Raw genomic sequence first — 21,218 nt, forward strand, 5'->3', positions numbered from 1 at the left:
CCTTTGTGATTACCCAGCCTTGAGTGAACCACCTCATACCACCTCTGTATGCCCATATGGGTATGGTGAAGTACTTCAATACCCAAGTCCCAACAATGAAAGTGTAAAATTTGGCGTAACTAATAATAGGGTTTGCTTTTGTTTATGCAAAAAAAATCTCTTGGTCTTTTTGCAGATTTGAATTAGATTGTTAAATGTCTGAGATCAGGCCTCCGTGTTCTGAACCGTGTTGCACATGGAATCACTTGGGGAGCTTCACTGATGCCTGGGTCCCAACCCCTCTGCGTTTTCGTATGTAATTGATCTGGGATGTGGCCTGGGCATAGGGATTTTTTTTTTTTTTTAAGCTTCCCAAGTGATTCTAATATGTAGTCAAGGTTTAGAACCTCTGCATTAGTGATTCTCAAGCTCCATAGCCTATTTCTATATATAAACTCATAAAGACAGAGGTAAAGGCTTATATATACAAAATGCTGTTTTTTTATTTTAGACTTATTTTAGAGAGAGAGAGAGAGATTGGGGGTGCAGGGCAGAGGGAGAGGGAGTGAGAATCTCAAGCAGACTCCCTGCTGAGCCTAGAGTCCCATGCAGGGCTGGATCCCATGACCCTGAGATCATGACCTGAGTTGAAATCAAGAGTCAGATGCCTATCTGACCCAGCCACCCAGGTGCCCCACAAGATGCTATTTTTTAAATTGAGCCTATTACATCAGAATACAGTCTGAGACATAAGATGTTGCCTAATGAAACAAGGCTATTTGTGGTTTGAAAAAACAGAGGCAATCTTTCTGATAACACTGGATGAAAATTAGGTTGTCTATAAATGAGACAATTTATTAAATTGTATTTGGCTTTAGCCTGAGACTATAGAATATGTTTTAAATTGGCATAAAATGTACAGGAGAGCTTTTAAGGTAACTACCAAAAAGTCTTCTGTAAGAAAGCTTAAGACAGATAGATACCATGGGCAGGAATCTGAATTTGCATTGTTTCAGAACATTTTAGCTTTAAAGAAAATAGTCAGCTTTGGTATTTGAAAACTTAGTAATTCCTGACAGCTAACATTTTAACCAAGAATGAACTTTCTTACAGATTTTAACATTTGCATATTTCTACTCCAGAGCAGGATTTAATATAGTCTACTGACTCCCAGAAATGATGAAAAGTCGACTACCTGTGCACATTTTTCCTCTGCTTAATTTTGCTTTCGTCATTTCCAATTTCACCCAGAAAAGGTTGCACTGAAGTGGTCAGTCTTTCTACCACGTAGCACTGCTGCCCTCCTGTGGACTCTCCGGGCATTTGACGTTCCTGAGGTCCTTCCAACTTGGTCATTATTCCGAGGTTCCTGTCCTTGCTGTGATTCCCAGAAGACATTTTTTTTTTTTTTAAGATTTTATTTATTTGACAGAGAGAGACACAGCGAGAGAGGGGAACACAAGCAGGGGGAGTGGGAGAGGGAGAAGCAGGCTTCCCGCCGAGCAGGGAGCCCGATGCGGGGCTCGATCCCAGGACCCTGGAATCATGACCCGAGCCGAAGGCAGACGCTCAACGACTGAGCCACCCAGGCGCCCCCACCAGAAGACATTTTAAATTTCATTTTGGATCTAGTATTAACTAGGTCTTTTCTGCTTTCCTTCTGTGAAATCGACATTTTAAAAGGGCTCACCTCTGTCCCTTGTTGCTTAAATATGGGGAAGCAGAATGTTGGGGGGCTGTGGTCAGTAAACTTTTTCTTCCCTCTCACCTACGTACCTGAAGGTGCACGAATCGCCGCAAGTATAGGTCACAACGAGAAAGTAACCCACCCGACTCCTGACTCGCTACCCCAAGAAAACTTGTATATGCGGAGTAGCAGAAGCTGCTTATGTTTACATCATAAACATCTATCTCCCTTACACAGCTTTTAAAAAATGGAATTGTTTTATGTGGCAGTGGCAGCCTTGTTTCCAACTGGAAGCCGAGCAAGAGCTCCAGCGTCCTGGTGCGTAGGGCTGGTGGCTTCAGGGAGACTCTGGAGACGACCGTCGTTTAGATGGGCACTTAGTTATGGTGTTTGGGAAAATGCCAGTCATCGGATCACCCAGCACCACCCGAAAAGGCTCCTGGGAAAACACCCCTTCAATTTGTGTTTGACATGGGACTCCATTCCTTATTGGAGAATTCCTTGGGTAGGAGCCCATGGGACCACGCTTCTCCGGCTGTGGTGTGCAGGCAAGTCTTGTTAAAACGCAGATTCTGATCCAGCAGGTCCCAGGTGGGGCCCAAGATTCAGCATTTCCACGAGTTCGACATACTGTTGCTCGTGGTAGGCTAATGGCCTCCGGAGACCTGTGAATGTCCCCTCTGTGGCTAAGGGTCTTTGCACATGGGATCTTGGCGGGGGGGGGGGGGGGGGGCGCTGAGTGAAATGACACGGTTCCCTAGAAGGGAGGTCAGTGGGGAAGTTGATTGCAGCAGAAGGTGGCGTGACCCTGTGGCCGAATGCTTGCTGCCGGCCTTGAGGATGGAGGCAGGGACCGCAAGCCAAAGAACGCAGCTCTAGAAGCTGGAAAGGCAAGTAAACGGATTCTCCTAGGACCTCTGGTGGGAGCTTGGCCCTGCCAATGCCTTGAGTTCAGTCTCGTGAAATGAGGTCACACTTTGGACTTCCAGGACTGAAAGAAATGAGGTGTGTTGTTTCCACACAGTTACTGTGTGAATGTTTGTGTCCCACCAAAACCCCAAGGTGAGCTATTAGGAGGTGGGTCCTTTGGGAAGAGATTAGGTCATGGGGGCAGAGCCTTCACGATGGGATTAGTGCCCTTGTAAAGAGGCCCAAGAAGGTTCCCTCAGCCCCTCTGCCCTGGGAAGGCACGGTCTTTGAACCGGCAAGCTGGCTCTCACCCAGCGCTGAATCCGCCACCACCGGATCTTGGCCTTCCCAGCATCCCAAACAGAAGTAGCTGTTGTCTATAATCTGCGCGGGCTGTAGTATTTTCTTACAGCAGCCCAAGGAGACGAGGACCAACAACTCATACACCCATGCTAGGGGTCCTCACACCACCGTCTGAGTAGGAAAGCAAGACCCCAGAGGGGTGGCTCTCACCTGTGGCTGCACACGAGAGTCACCTGGGGAAACTTTAGAACAAAAATGTAGGCCCGATCCTGGAGCAGTATAACCAGAGCCCCCATGGGTGGACCCTGATATTTGCATGGACTTGAAAAAAGATTCAAGATGTCGCCGGACATCTGCGCAAAACGCTCCCTCAGGGGGCCACAGCCCTCTGACCGGCCGGTTCCGCAGGTCTAATCCCCCGTGACGTCAGATCTGGCTAATCGCTGAATACCTTTCCAGAACTGGTCCGCCCTGTCTTCAGGGTTCATAGAAACTATGAACCACAAGTAGACCTCCTGCACCTTTTATGAAGTAAGGGAAATCCTCAGGCTGCTCTCCTTTGCCAGCCATGTGACCACGGGTTCGGCTCGACAAAATTTCTCGAAGGATCACGGACCACAGAGGTGCCAGGGCTCCAGTCCACTTGGAACCAGCCTCAGCCTCCCCGTCCATAAGCAGCATCCCTTGGCCCGGGCTTGAGCACCTCTCTTTTCTGTGATCTTCTCTCTCATGTGTTTCTCGGCTCACAGAATTCCATTCTTGTCCTAACGGGCCGGCTCCTCAAATGCTTAGGAAGTAGGTGAATCTACATCTCGAGTTACCTTTTCAGGACCCCGCTTATCATGGAATTATGAATAGCAAACGACAGATGAAAAACAAAGACATGACTAATTGAGTAGAGTGAAGTATTTATTCAGGTCAGGAGCACGAACAGACTCTTCACGGAAAGATGATTCAACAGCAACCGCTGACAGCAGCTGCCGCATTTCAGCAACATGCAACCCGGGACCTCAGATGCATTATGGCCATTTGTCTTTGAAAAGACATTCAGTGCTCTCTTACCTCTGCAATAAGGCATCATAAATGCAGTTAAAGAAGTTAGTGAAAAAAGCGCGAGATCGTCCTTCCCCACTCTGCCCGTCCGTCCTCCGGGAGACCACGGGCGCTTGCTCACCACGGTTGGCACGAGGCTTCGAGGCTGCTGCTTGTCCCCCTACATCATAACCGATTTCAAATGGTGCTAGACAAAAACAGACTCTGAACACCAGGAGAAATCGGTCAGCCTGTGTAAGAGATGGGTCCAGTGGCGCTCCTGGGGGTCCTGCCCTCGGCCGTGCAGGTGGCGAGTCTGATTCCAGCCGCCCTGCAGCAGCAGCTGAAGGTTCCGGGGCGTCTAGAGCGGGCGCAGTGCTGACGCGGATGGGGCCGTCCTCCGGGTAAAACAAAAGAGAAAATCCCAATATTAGTCATGATGAAATGGAAAGCTCTTAAGCCAAGGTCCGAAACACCAGACAATTAGCAGCTCTTCTGATTCAGGAAGATACAAAGAATTAGAACAGGCCAAGTATCTGTTAACCAGAAGATTCCTGGAACTCATACCTTAGCCTGGACTCCTCATGAATTGGGCTGGACCACATGTGAACTCTTTCATCCCTCTGGACTTAAAACAGACCCAGACTAAATGCACGACCCTTCCACTCTTGTTCCTAGTCTCTTTACCCTGTGTAATCCTGGTCCTTGAAATCTTACCACTTTGTAGTGAGAAGAGGCAAGCAAAGATAAGACAGTGGAAAACAGAGAAAAATATTTTCCCTAAGGCTTGGGATTGCTTAAGATATCACTCCTAGGCCTTCCTAAGAAGGAAGGTGGGGAAATAGACCAGGGACTTGGAAGAATACACCAGAGAGCAGTTTGAGAGAAAACAGCAAGCCAAATAAGAAAAGAATTCTTTAAATTCATCGCAGAATGAAGAATTTCTTGGAATTCTCAAATCTACCACATCTCCTATTTCAATGGCCCAGTTATACCAGAGGCCTGATTTATATCATCTTCCCCACCGTAAGGGGTGATCTTGGGCTCCCCTTTAAGGCTAGAACATGCTGCTAACAGTACTTATGACCTATATTTAACTGTGTTGTCTCAAGAGTATCATAACAGTATTGCCTGGCCGCTAAATAGGTTTAACTCCAGAAATAAACTAAAAACTAAGACTTTACTGGAATATCCCAGTGAGTCTCAAAGAAGTATTACATTATGTAACACTCATAAAAATGTCCTAAAATCCACTTCACCCGTTTTGGTCCCCCAAGGATCCAGCTGTTAATGCAACTGCTTTCCCAGAACTTATCTTCTCTCTTCTACCCAGATTTTCTCTCAAAAGCTCCAGTTCGAGTTGGCTTATAGTTAGTTCTACTACTCCTTTCACTGTCTGGATCTCCTAATTCACAAAAGTCTCCGTGACCTTTCTAAAGTAAGTGAAGTTTCTTTAGCAGAGTTCAACACAGCACTAAAAAAGGAGCAGAGAAATGCAGCAACTATCTTAGAATGCAGGATAAGGAGAAAGAGTATAAGGTTATGTTCACCCTGGCACATAAATCTGGAAACTTTAATCTCATTAAAACTAAAGAAATGCAAAAGCAAAGAACAAGATCCCTTTTATGCCCATTACATTAACAACAACAGAAAGCTTCTTATGTGAACACCAGTAAAAAGCAAGGATGTGGTGAAACGGGTATCCTCGTATGTTGAACGTACCACAGCAATTGGCAAAAAGCCTATGAAAAACAATTATGCAGTGTATATAGAGAATAATACAAATATCCATGCCAATTAGCCCTCCTAGGAATCCATTCTAATGGAATATTTTAATATGAAAAACATTTCATGCATTTTTATCAAGGGCTTCATCACAAATAAAACTGGAAACAACTTAAATATACGATAGAAGTCTTGGACTACACTGATACATCCACTAGAATAAGTTTATATTTATTTGCCTGTCATGATTTGGATTTTTAGTGTATAATTGTGTAAAAACTTGGATGCATGGGAAAATGTACCAGAATGGATTGTACCAAAACATTTCAGGGTAGGAGGATTATGGGTGATATTTTTTGTTCTGTTTTATAAATCTTCTGCTGTAATTATAGTAATTTTATGAAACAGATATTAAGTTAAAAAGAAAAAAAAAACACATACTTTGCTGAGTGCACAAGATAAAATGAGGTTGGGTGAGGGAAACCAATGGCTTTTTATATTAGAAAAACATTAGACTGTGTGCTGAAAAAATCGGGATGACTTGTCACTGGCTGAGAGTTCCTGTTGATCATGCCGTGTGCCAGGCTGATGTTGTCCTGGTTTTTGTCTTCCCTTCAGGCACAGGTGATGCTCTCATAGTAAGTTTTACGAAGGGTTTGATGAGGAGCTCTAGCACCTTTATAGTAAGTATTCACTTACAGTGAATGAAACATAAAAGGAGAGATCGAGGTCTCTAACACTACAGCTAGGTGGAAAGTAAGTCGAAATTCAGGCCATCGTGTGGCAAGACTGGTATCCTCAACGGCATATGTAGAGTGAGTGTTTTGTTTTTGTTTTAAGTTTTTATTTATTTATTTAATGAGTGAGAGAGAGAGAGAGAGCGAGAGGGAGAAACACCATGAGAGGGGAGAGGGTCAGAGGGAGAAGCAGGCTCCCTGCTGAGCAGGGAGCCCGATGCGGGACTCGATCCCAGGACTCTGGGATCATGACCTGAGCCGAGGGCAGACGCTTAATTACTGACCCACCCAGGCGCCCTAGAGTGAGTGATCTTTATTGAAGGTTCTATACTGGCTTTAAACTGTTACAAATGAATAATCATCCTTCCTGTTCTATCGGAACTGGAGAGCACAACTTCCTTTTTGGTTTATAACCCAGGAAATTTCTTCAGGATGGTATCACGCCCACTTGCACAAACTGGAAGCCACAAAGACCAATTTCCTGAGCCCATTTCAGAGGAGTGGTTTGGCAGTAGACTCTGTTGCAGACAGAGTCTGTTGTGACACACACAAGGCAGGAGCGCAGGGGTCTGGAGCCCCGGCCGAGCCAGGAGCTCCGGGGTTGTCCTCACCTGTTTGTTGAAAGGCTGCTGTGGACTACACGTTACAGACTGCTCTGCTCACCCCTTATCTATGACCCTGTGGTCGTAAGACTCACGCGCTAGATTAAACCAGGAGCAGAGGGAAACTCTCTGATCTCAGAAGCTAAGCAGGGTCGGGCCTGGTTAGTACTTGGATGGGAGGGAAACTCTTAAAGGTAAGCCTGAGTGAGGTGTTTCTTAAAAGTAGAATTTATAGCTACATTTAAAAAACTCACTGGCAACCTCTAGTGGGACTAGATATTTAGAGTTTAAAACCTTTGGGTCATATTTTCCATGCATTCAATGACCCTGTTTTACTGCCTAGGTATTTTCTTTGGCGTGATCTTCTTCCTTTCATCCATCATGGTTTCTTGTTGGATAATTGTAAAGCACAAAAAAGGGTAAGTATGGCCATATTCTCCTAGATGTCTACGACTATACCTGCCTCCTCCTGAAAGCCAAAGAGAAGTGAAAGAAAACCTCAAAAAAAAAAAAAGAAAAACCACTACTACATAAACAGATGTAATAATTCATAATTATAAAGAAGGCCCTTGATGTACATTATGGATAGAGAAGTATTCACACTAAACGAAATATATATGATAGTAAGAACACTTAAAAAAAAAAAAGCTTAGGATTTTAAGGAGGATTAAGGTTTTACAAAACGGATAATAGGCAGAAGGAATTTTTCCAAAAGTAGACACTTGGCATCCCAGTTTTGCTGAAACACTCCAGGCTCTGACCTCTATATAGAGACCTCATCAAGGCACCAGAAGTTACATAGTGTGTCTCACTGGCCCACACGTCACAGGCTGCCAGTGTCGAAGAATTGAGGCTTTTTACAGGGCATTAAAGAATAAATATTTTATAAGCCCACCTAATTTTAAACTTGCTCAAACCTTACAAGGATTAGATCTAAATAAACATTTCTGACTAGGAAGAGAACATATTCAGCTTTTGTATTCGCTGATTTATTTAGAACATCTGTGAGGTCAAAGTCAGTAAGATCAATGTTGAACCGTGATAAACAAATTCTATACCCATGAGGAAGAGTTCATACCTTTAAGGGATCCGTTTGCTAGAGCAAATGTTCCAAACACAGTCCCCAAAAACAAGCCTGACAGAAACTAAAGTTGCTATTTCACAGAGGATGCCAGGGTGTGCTTTTTAGAAACACAGTATCACCGCAGAGCGTCTTACAATCTAGTCAGGAACTCAATTTCATGATAAAGTGATTAGTAGAGATTTACATTTGAGTTAAATCTTTGGCCTTCCTAATTAACATTCTCTATATGTTGTGGTTTGACAGGTAAATACACTTCGCTCTTCATTATAAAAAAAAAGTGCAAGTAGCCCCGATGCTTGATATTAGCAAAAGTCTTTGTATCAATAACCTTTCCCCCTTAAAAGTTTCTCTTTTGGTACTACAGTTTGTGAGTCATTTTTTTTTTTTTAATTAGGCTTTTAAAAAATTAAGGCTGAATTAAAGTAGTTGGGCTCTAATTTTCTGTTCCCGGACCAATGTCCAGTTAAAACCAGCCAGGGCAAATGATTCTCTTTCTCTTAGAGACATTCATGACAGTCCCGCCCCTCCTCCCTTCTCTCAAGGACTCCATTCCGCATTCCTATGGCCTGTTCCTAGTTCATCGACTGAAGGATTGAATTCCAGAGGCTAGCTACTGATTTGTTTCCCCCATGTAACTTAAATTTCCTCGTATTATCATCCTCGGGCATAAAAAAGATTAACAGCCATTTCATAAAGTATATTTCCTTAGAGATGATTATCTCATCTTATCGAAACACCCCCAGATCACACACCATTTCTTCATGTGTTCCTCGACTTAAAAACGGCCTCCTGTCGTTGCCATGTTCTTTCTGAGTGCGCTGGCCTCGCTCAAGCCTTCCGTGAGCCCCAGCAAGCAGGGAAGGGGACAGGGAAAAAGATCATGGTCTTCTTTAACCTGAAAGCTCAGGGAGCAAACCCGCCAAACAGCCAAGTAACCCACCATCGAACCTATCATACATGTAATCCGTAAACATTTCAAAACTTCTCTAAGCCTTTATTTTTTTTGGGCCTGTGTTTCACTTCTTGGGATAATGAGTGGATTACTGTAAGAAAATGGCATTTATTTTCATGTTAGAAATAATACAGAACTAACGTTAGCAGGAGGAGGTGCTAAGTTTAAATGATCGGAACCCCCAAGATCCTTCTCTTGGAAGCAGTTGGGTGAGTCCATGTATGCGCGAGGCTGATAAACTGTGGAGCTGTGGCTACATAGGGCGGGCCGATTATTCTTATCTGGCTCTCAAGCTTTCCTCACAGGAAGGGCAGGAAGGCCCTCTCATGGAAGCGAGAGGGAAGTCATGTGAGAGGCACAGACTAGGAGTGGAGGGGACCTTGGCTCTTGCCTTGCCAGCAGAGCAGTTTACGTCAGCGCCCCAAAAGACTGAGAGAACGGTATAGAAGGAACGGCCTGCTGTATGGGAGCTGCAGGATCGAACCAGGCCCCCAGGGGTGCAGGACAACTCTGCCTCTGACACACGAGACAGCTCAGAAACTACCCATGGTTCATTTTGCGGCAGCCCTCTTAGGTGATGTTTAGCACACTCATTTCATTCTGTAAATATTTATTGAGCACTTCTCTGTACCAGGGACAGTGCTGAGGCTTGTTGAGTATCCATCAGTGAAGCGGGACTCCTTTAGGGAGTTCTCATTCCAGTGGCGGGAGAGAGACTAAAAACAAGACACGGAATTCATTAATTATAATAAGGGGGATAAAGACTAGGAGAAAACAGCAGAGTAAGAGAGCTCGGGAACATGGGTGTAGGGGAGACACAATCTGCAATACGATGATTAGGTGGGCCCCATTGGGGAGGGTTTTAAAGTGAGATCATGTCTGTCTGTGTGTATATATATCCTTTCTATTTTGGTCTAATTTTAATTTCTTAGTAAATCTTTAAACTGCTTTTTTTTTTTTTTTTTTAAGATTACATATTATGCCTTGTTTGACCAGCAAGTTAGGAGTGAATTGGCCAGAAGAGGTGTTAGCAGGGAAAAGAGCAGCTACAAAATACGAGTCAATGCCTGAGGTGGTGGTTAGTGTCCAGGAGAAGGTGGTGTTGTAATTAATGGCATCTTCCGGAGGTTGTGTTGTGATCCGGGACCGAAGGACTGATGCCTATAACTAGCCCTCTCCTCCATCAGGGAATTCTGCTACAACTGTCTACCAGGTAGTACATCTCTAATTGTCCTACACTTACCCTAGGTTTCAAGGTTGCTCTTTGTTTTAATATACTAACACTGAACTTGGTGAGCAAGCCTGTTTTAGACTTACATCACATCACTGATGACTTCCTATGCCTCCTTGACCCTTAGCTTTCCCAGTTTCAGTATGTCTAATTTCTCCATGCATTTCCTCCCTCTGCCCCACACTGTACTTCCCATTCTATTAAATTATCTTTTTATTATTATTATTAAATTGTCTCTTGTCTCCTTGGTCCCTACCACACTCCTTACCAGCACTCCCAGCATAAAATGAGCTTCTTGTGAGCAGAGACCACCCATAGACACTCAAAATCATTTTTATTTAATGACTTTTGACTTCCACTTGTACAGTAGTCAGGATTAATAATAAGAATAGCAACAACTGGGGCGCCTGATGGCTCAGTCGGTTAAGTGTCTGCCTTCGGCTCAGGTCATGATCCCAGGGTCCTGGGACTGTACCCCAGCCCAGCATGGGCTCCCCACTCAGCAGGGAGTCTGCTTCTCCCTCTGCCCCTCCCCCGCCGCTCATTCTCCGCCCCCCTTGCAAAAAAAATAAATAAAATCTTAAAAAAAAAAGAGAGACAATAGCAACAGCTAACATATTTGCTTATAAAATATTTTTATTTTTATTTTTTTAAAGATTTTATTTATTTCAGAGAGAGAGAATGAGAGAGAGCACATGAGAGGGGGGAAGGGCAGAGGGAGAAGCAGACTCCCTGCCGAGCAGGGAGCCCGATGCGGGACTCGATCCCGGGACTCCAGGATCATGACCTGAGCCGAAGGCAGTCGCTTAACCAACTGAGCCACCCAGGCGCCCCTGCTTATAAAATATTTTAAAATTTATTGTCTTTGGTCTCCAAAGCAACTCTGTGAGGTAGGTAGGCCCAATAACATTGTTATCCCAAAGCAGAGAAGACTCTGAGGGCAGAGAAATTCAGCGACTTGCTTAAAATCATACCAGCGGGAAGTTGCTCAGGGGTAGGGCTTCAGTCCTGATGATCGGACTCAGAATCCTGAACCCATTCGGCTACCCAGTAGTAATTTCAGCTGCTACTACTTCTGAATCACATTCTGTATCACCCAGAACTGTTTATAGTACAAAGGGGGAATATTTCCTTTTTTCTTTCAATATTGTCCTCCCATCAATTTTACTGGATTTTTTTTTTTTTTTTAAGCTACTCTGGTACATTAGGCCAGTATCCTTATAGAGAATAGTAGGCAATCTCTCCCTTTTTACACTGGTCTGAATTATTAGCCGATAAGAAAATTACAGTATTTCTGCAAAGGACTCTGTCCTTATTAAGGTTTGGTGAAAACGTTCCTGTCCATTCACACAGACTAGCAAGTTCTGTGATTTAACGTTACTGGCCTTTCACTAGTGAAAAATGTGTCATCTGCATACCTTATATTTCACTGTATATTTATACAACAATAATTTGGGACAAAGGTTAATAAGCAGGAGAAGTCGTGCACTGATCACTCAGGAAAAATACTTAGGTTTCTCCATTCACAGCCCATTTATCCTTGCCTCTTGTTTCTGCCTCTCATCCATTCCTATTCCTATACAAACCAGCCTTCTTGCACATACTCAGATAAAGCTTTAAAGTCTTCATTGGTCTGATGCTTGGAGTACAAAACCATTAAGACCACTCACTATAAAGCATTCCTGCATTACTCCATATTCGTATTAACTACCATCAATCAAGTGGATAGCCATTCCTTCAGGATACACTCATGAAGGTGGTATTCGCCCACACCCATGTCCAACTTATCAGTCAAAACCACTTTCAACCATTCCTCAGTTAACCACTTAGTCATTGCTCCCTGGAAGCCCCTCCCAGACCCCTGTCAGTACCACCCTCTGCTCTTCCTCATGCAAGGATCTCAAGTTTGCCCTTCCTCATCCTGTGAAAACTTTGGCTTCTGACTCATTCTTCCTCTTTGTCTCAAGTGCCCTCGTTCTAACGTCCAAGAAAGGGTAAAGGGTAACTGAGTAATGAGGATGTACTGCTAAGTGGTGCAGTGAGTTAACTCCTTGTGCTTCCACCCTTAAATCCCCGAATACCAACACCTATTTGAAACCTAAAGATACCGGTATTGTATCATTTCTCACTTCACTGATGTACAATGAAGCGCTTACACTTCACCCCTGAAGAGGCAGAGCAGCATTACCGGGTGAGATCATGAGCTTTGCAATCAGCAAGAGCTGTGTTCACACCCACTTACTAGTTAGGAAACCCTCGGCAAGACACTGACTTTCTCTAAACTTCATTTTCCTTGTCTGTAAAGTAGGGACAATAGTTCCGACCTCACTTAACACAGTGCCGCCCTTAGGATGAAGGTCAGAAAATGTGAGCTATTGTTACTTACACGTGATTGTTACTGGCATTTAAAGGGGATTAAATCCTTGGAATTACTGTCAGTGCCCCTGTGCCTCAGGACAAGGACTGTGGACGTTAACTGTACAGAAAACAGAACTATCTTCTCTAAAGCAGAAGAGGAAGCCTTGAGTAAGATCCGCCGCGCAGAGCCACTGACCCTGTGAGGCTTAAATGTCACAGTCTGGCGCTGAGTGATTATTTGTCAGTCAGAATTGCTTTGGACATAAGTGTTGTTTTAAGGCGTGGACACTTGTCTATAAGGACGCAGTCTTCTGACACAACGTACGGGCTGGTTTTCATATTATGTCCTCCTCTGTCTTTTGACTTTGTGTGGAAAGGTGGGATTTGGTTATGTTTTCCTTTTCCATATCTCGCAAAAATTTCAGAAACGTAGGCAAATTCTGTCCTAAATCTCAAAATAAAAGAGACTGAGGAATTTCTTCCAAGACTGAAATGTATAGAATTAAGGTATTTTTCCTATTTTTCTTCTTCTGCCAATTAGCAATATCACAGATGAGAAACCTAAAGAGATGATCCACTTACATCCTCTAGAAGACAGCAGTGTAAGGCCTCAAACTCTGCAAACAGATCGGGAAAACAGCAGGTACCTAACGTAAATACTGAATTCATAGTGTCTTCAAGAACTCAAATCCTGCAAATGAGAACAGGATCTGCGTATATTCCCGCTCTAGTTGGATCGCTGGTACCAGGGGAGTTCGAAGGGACTTCAGGAAGTGGAAATGCCTCGGTTGTTGTCTTGTTGGATTCTGGTTGTTTCCAGTGAGTTGGGTGAGGACTGTCCGCGCTAAGCACAGGCCCTGTTTTCACAAAGCGTTCCCGTATTTTTGTGCAGGGCTGCTATGAACCTTTGAGAAGGAAGCCTTTGTTTTTCTTGTGGAACCCAAGCACTTGCCACGTGGGCGTGCCTCTGGGTCCCCCACTTCCCTTCGATGCACGGGGTCACCTCAGGACCCCGTGGAGACTCTGGCTTTCCTGCCTCCCCACTCCCACTGAATTCCCTGCCTCCCCTGGCCTCCTAGGACTGCTCTCCCCGCCCCCCACCCCCGGAGGCTTGTCACCACACCTCATGCCTGCATTCCAGGAAGTCAAAGTACCAGCTTACTAGCAGAGCTGCCGTGTAGTAAACGTTTAGCTGTTTGCTAAAGGATTGGGGTGAAAAGGGAGACGGTGCTACAACCCAAAGTGGCACACAACGTGGAACTGAATGGTAGAAATCCCGGGACCGTAAAGTGACGGTTTTTGTAACTAAGGTCTGACTGGAACACAGCCTCCCTCACTGGTAGCCTACTTATGGCTACAGCAGCTGAATGGAGTAGAAGCCACAGAGGGCGAGACGGGGTGGTTGTCTTTACAAGAGTTAATATAAAAACTACTTCACAAGAGGGCTTAAAAAAGCATTTAATTCCTCCTCATTCCTGCCAAGTGACCCACCGAAACACTTTACCACCTTTCTGCCAATTTAAGGTGCATTCGTCAGGCTCAGACTCCACTTACCCAAGGAGTTCTGCCCAAAGTGCTCCCACACTTGCTGTCTATAACAGTTTTAAAATAAACTATTTCCTTTTAAGAATAAGAAGTGCTCATTACTGAAAATGTAGAAAATAAAGAAAAATATAGAGAACATAAAAATTACCTGAACTAGCCTCCACTCAGTAGTTAGTATTCTTAAGCTTCTTTGCATATTGTTTTACATTTGCAGGGTTATACACGGAGATTGAACTGACTGTATAATATTGAATTCTGATTTTGTTTTCACCAAATGACAACCATTTCCTTTATCAAAGAACTTATATCCTAAAGTATTCAATATAATATTTGTTTTTTGCCTGTTAACACTGTTATATTCACTTGCTCATTACTACATTCTTCAAACATGGATTAGTCACATTTTTTTTTTTAAATTTCAGAGAGAGAGCGCGTGAGTGCACGAGTGGGGGTAGGGGCAGAGGGAGAGGGAGAAGCAGGCTCCCCTCTGAGTAGGGAGCTGGACACAGGGCTCGATCCCAGGACTCTGGGATCATGACCTGAGCTGAAGTCAGATGCTTAACCAACTGAGCCACCCAGGCACCCCTGGATTAGTCACTTATAACATGTACCATACTTTGAGCTTATATCTTCTTTCTCATGCTAACTTATAAGAACCTCCTTTTTAAATTTCCTTAAATTTCTGAGTAGAGACTTTATCAAATCAGAAGTATAAATATATGAGAGTAAATTTATCAAAATTTCCTTTTAACTAACTTTTTGGAAGTGTTCTTTTACATCAAGGGACATGTCAAATTGTGTACATTGACTGTTGATCAACTTTTAATAAAATGGTAGGAAGTCCTTAATGAATTTGTGTCTAATCTCCTTTTTAAGACTGGAATTTTGGCCATAGAGTTCTCCAGGAGCAAGGTTGATCCTCTGGCAAGATGTGGTAGATAAAGAATGAGTCAGATCTGCACCTTGTGCGCCCAAGCAAGGTACAAGGACCAAGAGGGTGATACAGGTAAAGAGGCAGATTCCAAAGACACAGCTGCGTGCTAAAGGACATGAGAATGTTCAAAGATGGCGCAGGTAACAAATGATGTTGGGAAGTCTTGAGAGGTGGAAAGAGAACAATGATGAGGGATCAGGTGGCAGTAATAATAGGGGGTGTCAGATGAGCTGCTGGGCCTCCCCAGGGATCTGTCCACTGGCGGGAGGACAGTCTTCCTGGCCTTAAGGAAGAGGAGAGCTTTCAGCATGGCCAGGGAAGCATTTGGACATCTTGGACTATACAATATCTTCTTTCAGTCATGACGGTGGTATGGGGAAGACATGCTCTCTGAGGCAGACCCTCCTCCAAACTACCAGTTCCTGTTTACGCTCCCCTGCCAGGAGCTGGCTCAGAAAAGAGAGTCAGAAATACATTGTGTGTTAGGAGGGACCTCTATGTTTCTGGAACAAGGCTCTTTCTATTTGGTTGCTCAACACTGAGAACACTTTTCCTTTGGCAAAAAAGGCAATGAGGAAAGGTCAACTTATTCATTAATCTCTCTCTTGTCTACTCAGTGTCTCAATCTATGCCATATTTTCTTGTGCCCTACATAGCAACCACTAAGGAGGGCATAAACACTTCTTCTGAACTTGTAATTATGTGTAATGTTAGCATCACCATTTTAAGCAGCAAATTCTGGGCAGTTCAGTTGTCACCCATGCTGTCACCCGAATAAAAATATCCTGTTATTTCAGTGCCCTTCCTTGACAAAGTACTATAGAGCTGGAAACACCTCGGATCACAATGTTGCTGGAAAGGAGCCAATTCAACAGAGTAAGATGTGAGACTCATAAAATCTTGGAAGTGACCTCACTGAGACGCAGACATGTGCACGTGAAGATGCTGCCGGGCTCCCAGGAGCTAGTAAAAGCTCCCTCCTCTTAGCTTGGATTACTGTCACTCCTTGTGCTTTCTCCTTCTGCTGAACGCACACATCATCAAGTTGGGGGAAAAGACTGCACTTAGGGTATATAAATAGTCTCAATTACTTAAAGGAAGAAGGTGGCACTTCGGATTTCTGTTTACAAGTTTGTTATTCGCCTTGTATGTAATTCACCTATGTATGGAATGGGCTCATTAATGAGAAGATCAAAATCCAGGAGGAAGATGTGAAAAACTAAGTCACATACAATTATACTACTCAGTGATAACCACTGTTAATATTTTGATTCATTTTCTGCTAAGCTTTCTTCATATATGTTTGTTTATACACACATGTCTTTCTTAGTAACTTTTTCTTCTGTAGAACAAAATCTCCTATTAGATCAGAGTAAAATATAGAGAAATCAGTTTTTACTTTCTCTAGGAAAAAAAGTATCTTCTGTTTATTGTATGTGCTGCTGAAGCGAGCACAGCATTTTCTGTTTATTAAAAAGGCATTAAATGAATCCGAGGAACAGGTTTTCAAGAGAAACATCTTAACCAATGAGCTTTGGATATTTCCTAAGTTCTATTTCAAAAGCAATTTGTACTGTGTGTATAAAAACATACTATTTTAAATGAAAGAATAATTTTATTATAAAAGCAAGTGACTTTTTGTATAGATTCAGAAGACACCAAATAAACTAAGAAACCATGACTTTTAAGAATTGCAGAATTAATGTACAGGTCTATAAATAAGTGATCCTGGAGTCCATAACTGGTCCACATGCTTACAGATCAACAATTTATTTGGTATGATAACATGGGCCATGCTAACAATCTAGAAAATACCAGAATCTTTCTGGATATTTAACAACAGATTTGCATATGACGACCGCTAACTACTGTGTAATTCTGGGTTTTAAGTTGCTTTTAGAGTATATTCTGCCACATTTACCTAGATAAATATAAAGAGTGAACTGGACATCAACTTGAACTTTCTTTAAAATCATGGAAGAAAGGGAGAAAACAGCATAAGCAAAGTCAACTGACAAACTAGGAGGAAAAAATTACAACTTATATCGTAGACAAGGGTAATTGGCATATTTAGAGTTAAAAATTCAAAGACCAACCCTCCCCACCCACCTCCCTGTAAATGGGGAAAGGATATCCAGCCAGGCCTCCAATAAAAGAAAGGCAAGTAACCCATGAGTATATCAAAAGATCCTCAATGGTTTTGCTTAGTTGAAACTTAGGGAAATCTATTAGGTCTTGAGTTTCTGAAGAAGTACATTTTAAAGGAGGGCTAGAAATTATCTGTTGGGAATTGGCCTTGCTTAGAATTAAAATTCCCTATCATAAGAAAAAAATGTAAATTCCTCTTTTTCCCCCAGAATGCAGTAGGTCAGTGAGTATTGCGATTAACCAGCATCTGACGCCTGGGACATTGAATCTCAAGAAATTCATGAGATTTTATGCCTGTGACATCAGTGATACATGGGAAATACTGTTTATACTAACTATGGGTAAAATACTGAATTGTCTAACTTCATTTGTATTGTTGAGTAATTCTGTTAACCTCTGGCCTTACATTTTTCATCTGGAAAGCAGGGCTGGACCAACTGGTCTCCAAAGGCATTCTTAGTGCTAACAATCTAATTTTTTTTCTCGTTTCCTTTTTGTGTACACGTAAGCGTGAGGTGTGAGTTCAAGCCTATGACATTTAAATAAAATGTTCTGTCTCCATCACTGTAATGGCAAAGGAATAAAAGATTTTTTCTTTCTAAATCGGTGTCTGGAAAATGGTTTGTAATATATTTACTTTTTAAGGCCTTCAAAAGCCAAGACGAAACAAAATGAATATGCATTCCTTCCGAGAAGTGTCCTCCTTTCTGTACTTAATGGTTTCAGAATTCCTGTGTAAGGTGCAGCTTACCACTGGAATGTTCTTGCTGGTAACAGCTAAATATGAAGGTCAACTGGCTGGCAGGTGCTTACCAGGTACAAACAGGTGGCACAGCTCCCAGGGCCAACATCAAAAAGATGGCTTATCTATGCTCTGTTTAGCCATTCTCTTTCAGCCTTTCACAGCTAACCTAGTGTGTAATTCACCACGACAGTGGAAAGCCTTTTCTGAGAGGACTCACAGGCCCATTCATGCTGCTACCCCCACCTCTGAAAAGCATGATGGAAATATACTAATTTAGAATCATCTAACATTAAGATTTACTGCACAGAAGTTGGCCTCTGTTCAATGACATCCCCACCTACCTGCACCCTAGTGCCATTCATAAAGCCTTAAAGGAGATCTAGCACATAGCTCAAAACCTGGTCGACACACAGGCATATTCTCTGTGCTCTCCTCTTTGTCACTTTGGCAGTGTGACAAAATCTTTAGGGGGCGTTGCAGGCACCAGGAGCCTTTACTCCCCTACCTCACTCAAAGCCTTGATTCTTGAGTTCTGTTCCTGTCCAGGCTACAGGATGTTCATTGTCAACACTCTCCCTTTGAACTAAGTCACGAAAATGATCTCAGGGCTAAAGGACAGACAGTAGCTCCACTTCATATCAGAGCTTGCACTGCTGATACAGGAACGTTTTCTGTGCAGACAGTCGTAGCTCCCTCCTTTAGACGCAAACCCCACCTTGTTCCTAGTGTCTAAGACGATTAAAACAAAATCTCTCAGCACTTTCCCAGCACTTATTTGGTAAATCCACGCTGGGGGAGAACTGGCAGAGACATGTTAGATGCACCTGACAGCAACGCCCATTTATTTCATGCAGTATTCAGAGGCATTTATTATGTACCTACTACAGACCTAGACCTGGAGCCGCAGCAAGAAAACTCCATCCCTGTCTCATGGAGCTTGTCCAGAAAAATAGTGAACAGGGCTCAGAACCTTTCCAGTGGAGCCATAATTGGGGCAGATGAAAATAAATTAATCAATGTGAAATTCTCCAATTATATTTAGAGTGGCTTGATGAACCCCAGGTAGAGATTTTACTGATTGAAGGAAAGTTCCAGTAAAACCCCAATTCTTGACTCTAATCTAGCTTGTGTAACTAGGAAACCAAACACCAGTCATATTTTCCCACCTTTTAATTTACTCATGAGAAAAAAACTTACTTCTAAGACTAGAAATAGATGGGAAAATGTTTTCATCTTACTGAGATGTAACTGACATACACCACTGTATGCAGAGGGTTGCAGAGAACAGTAGAGACTTTGTTTTCACAAGTAAGTGTCAACATTGAAAAACAGAACATTTCTGTTATATAACTCTATTGCACCTGTAAAAATTAACATAAATAATCCCCCCTCATGGAGTTTCCTACTCACTGTCTCCTTAATTATACCTCCTTTAAGTCAGTGTCATGATGGAGTGTCTGGATTTTAGAATCTAAGATACTGAGGTGTTTTAGATATCAATTCCACACCTATTGTTTCATATGCCCTGAGAAGAATCCAAATATAGTGTTGTTCTCGGAGAAAGAGGATATTCCATGGTTTGTTGAACTCATGAAGTTTTTAGTACCTCTCAGCTATATAATTCTTTAAATATAGAGACTTTTGTAATTCTAGAAGATGCATTTGAGGTTAATACAGAAAGCTTACATTTCCTCACCATTCTGTTATACCTTAATTCTGTGTGATGCAGGATCAACCCCCATCATTCTATGAACAAAATAGCAATTGATATAGCAGCTGATATATAGGTTGGACTGAAAAAATTTTTTCTTCATCTGATTCCTGTAACACAGGGTCAATATGGAAAACTGAAAAGCACAAAGAAAATGAAATACCCATAATGCTATCACTGATAGTTAATTTTGAACTAATTGCTCTATGGGAATGCCAAAGACAAACACTTATTTGGAGTCAGTTTTTTTAACTTACATATATATATCATAGTTTCTCACACAGATTTTTTTTAACTGCCTCCTGCATAGACATTCGTACCATAAAGCCACCTACCAAAAATTCCTTATACTTTGGCTAGACACTTAGGATTCATTTTTCTTCCAAAATTATACATCTTTGGTCACAGCTCTGATGATTTCTTTGGGATAAACTCCAAATGGGACTGGTGGTTTCAAAGTCGTGGCCATTTAAAAACTTAACATATGGCAAAGTTTAATTAAGCCAAAAAGTTTGAGGGTGTTGGTCCCCCCCAAAAATGTTTACTCACATTGGTTGACATTTATCATTCTTTGCCAGCTAATGGGAAGAAAATGTCAATTCCTTCTGTGTACTCTTTTAATACAGGTCATGTGACTTTTTTCCTCTTACTAGTCATACAGGTTTAATCACAACTCTACAGATTTGGCTCATTCTTAATTTTCCACTTGATTTTCCATTGAGAGATGTTTCACCAGAAAAGTTCTGCCTCTTACGGATCCCTCTCCATGCCAACAATAATGGCTTTAAGTACTTCCAGGAGACTGGCAATTCATACACCCTTGTCCTTACCTTTTTCATGCTTGTTTTTTGCCTCCTCAATAGAGCATTTAGTTGCTCAAGGGCCAACTCAGAGAGGTGAGGCCCCAAATGCTAATGGCTCGGTGTTGTTAAATAATGCATCCACCTTGCTTTACTGGAGGGGGTGGGAGTGCAGTGGCCAAACCTTTGAGATTCTGAAATCTAGGCCCCGAGAGGATCCAAGCGCAGATGCTGAGCCACGGAAATCGCAAGTATTGTCCCTCAATATGCCCGACTAAGGCCAACTCTGGAAACAAGGGCCCAGGGAGTCCGGGCGGTGCGGAGCGCCCCACGCCACACTGGAGCCGCCAGGGGGGCGGCCCCACGACGACCGCGGCCTGGGCCGTGGGTTTCTAGGTTCAGGTCGCGGCGCTTTCCGCGCAGTGCGGCGCTCCGTTCCGGAAAAGGGACAAAGACGCCGCCGCCAGCTCTGCTTTCCTTCCCACCCTTCCGGAGTCCGGGCGGCGAGGCGGCCGAGCGCCGCAAGCCCCGGGGCCCTCGGGTCGGCGTGCACACGGATCGTCGCAGGGCCGCCCGGCGCCCGCGGGAGGGGAGCGAGCCGCTGTGCGAGCCGGCGGCGCGGACCCCGCAGGCCCACGCCGGGTCCGGGAGGCCTGTGGGCCCCGCGCTCAGGCCCCGCCTCCGGGCGCCGGCTGGCCCCGCCCATTTCGGGAAGGCGCGCCCCTTCCGCCCAAGC

The 21,218-nt window shown here is 43.4% G+C and overlaps 2 long non-coding RNA genes across 4 annotated transcripts; one reads left to right on the forward strand and one right to left on the reverse strand.

Moving 5' to 3' along the window:
• Positions 1-3,769: 3,769 nt before the first annotated feature.
• On the reverse strand, positions 3,770-21,211 carry LOC135364713 (uncharacterized). Its single transcript, XR_010412263.1, has 2 exons — positions 20,513-21,211; positions 3,770-4,308 (listed from the first exon to the last, which is right to left on the reverse strand). It is a non-coding gene; the product is annotated as an uncharacterized LOC135364713 (long non-coding RNA).
• Positions 4,308-17,829, forward strand: LOC135364712 (uncharacterized). 3 transcript variants are annotated; one of them, XR_010412262.1, is made up of 3 exons: positions 4,308-7,393; positions 13,141-13,242; positions 15,021-17,829. It is a non-coding gene; the product is annotated as an uncharacterized LOC135364712 (long non-coding RNA). The 3 variants fall into 3 exon arrangements; XR_010412259.1 differs by having other exon boundaries at positions 13,141-17,829; XR_010412261.1 differs by lacking the exon at positions 4,308-7,393 and adding an exon at positions 11,907-12,920 and having other exon boundaries at positions 13,141-17,829.
• Positions 21,212-21,218: the final 7 nt, after the last annotated feature.

The sequence above is a fragment of the Mirounga angustirostris genome, unplaced genomic scaffold (genome assembly GCF_029215605.1).
Source record: "Mirounga angustirostris isolate CCGP_5_RB_7025 unplaced genomic scaffold, mMirAng1.0.hap1 SCAF_6, whole genome shotgun sequence".
Classification (NCBI taxonomy): domain Eukaryota; kingdom Metazoa; phylum Chordata; class Mammalia; order Carnivora; family Phocidae; genus Mirounga; species Mirounga angustirostris.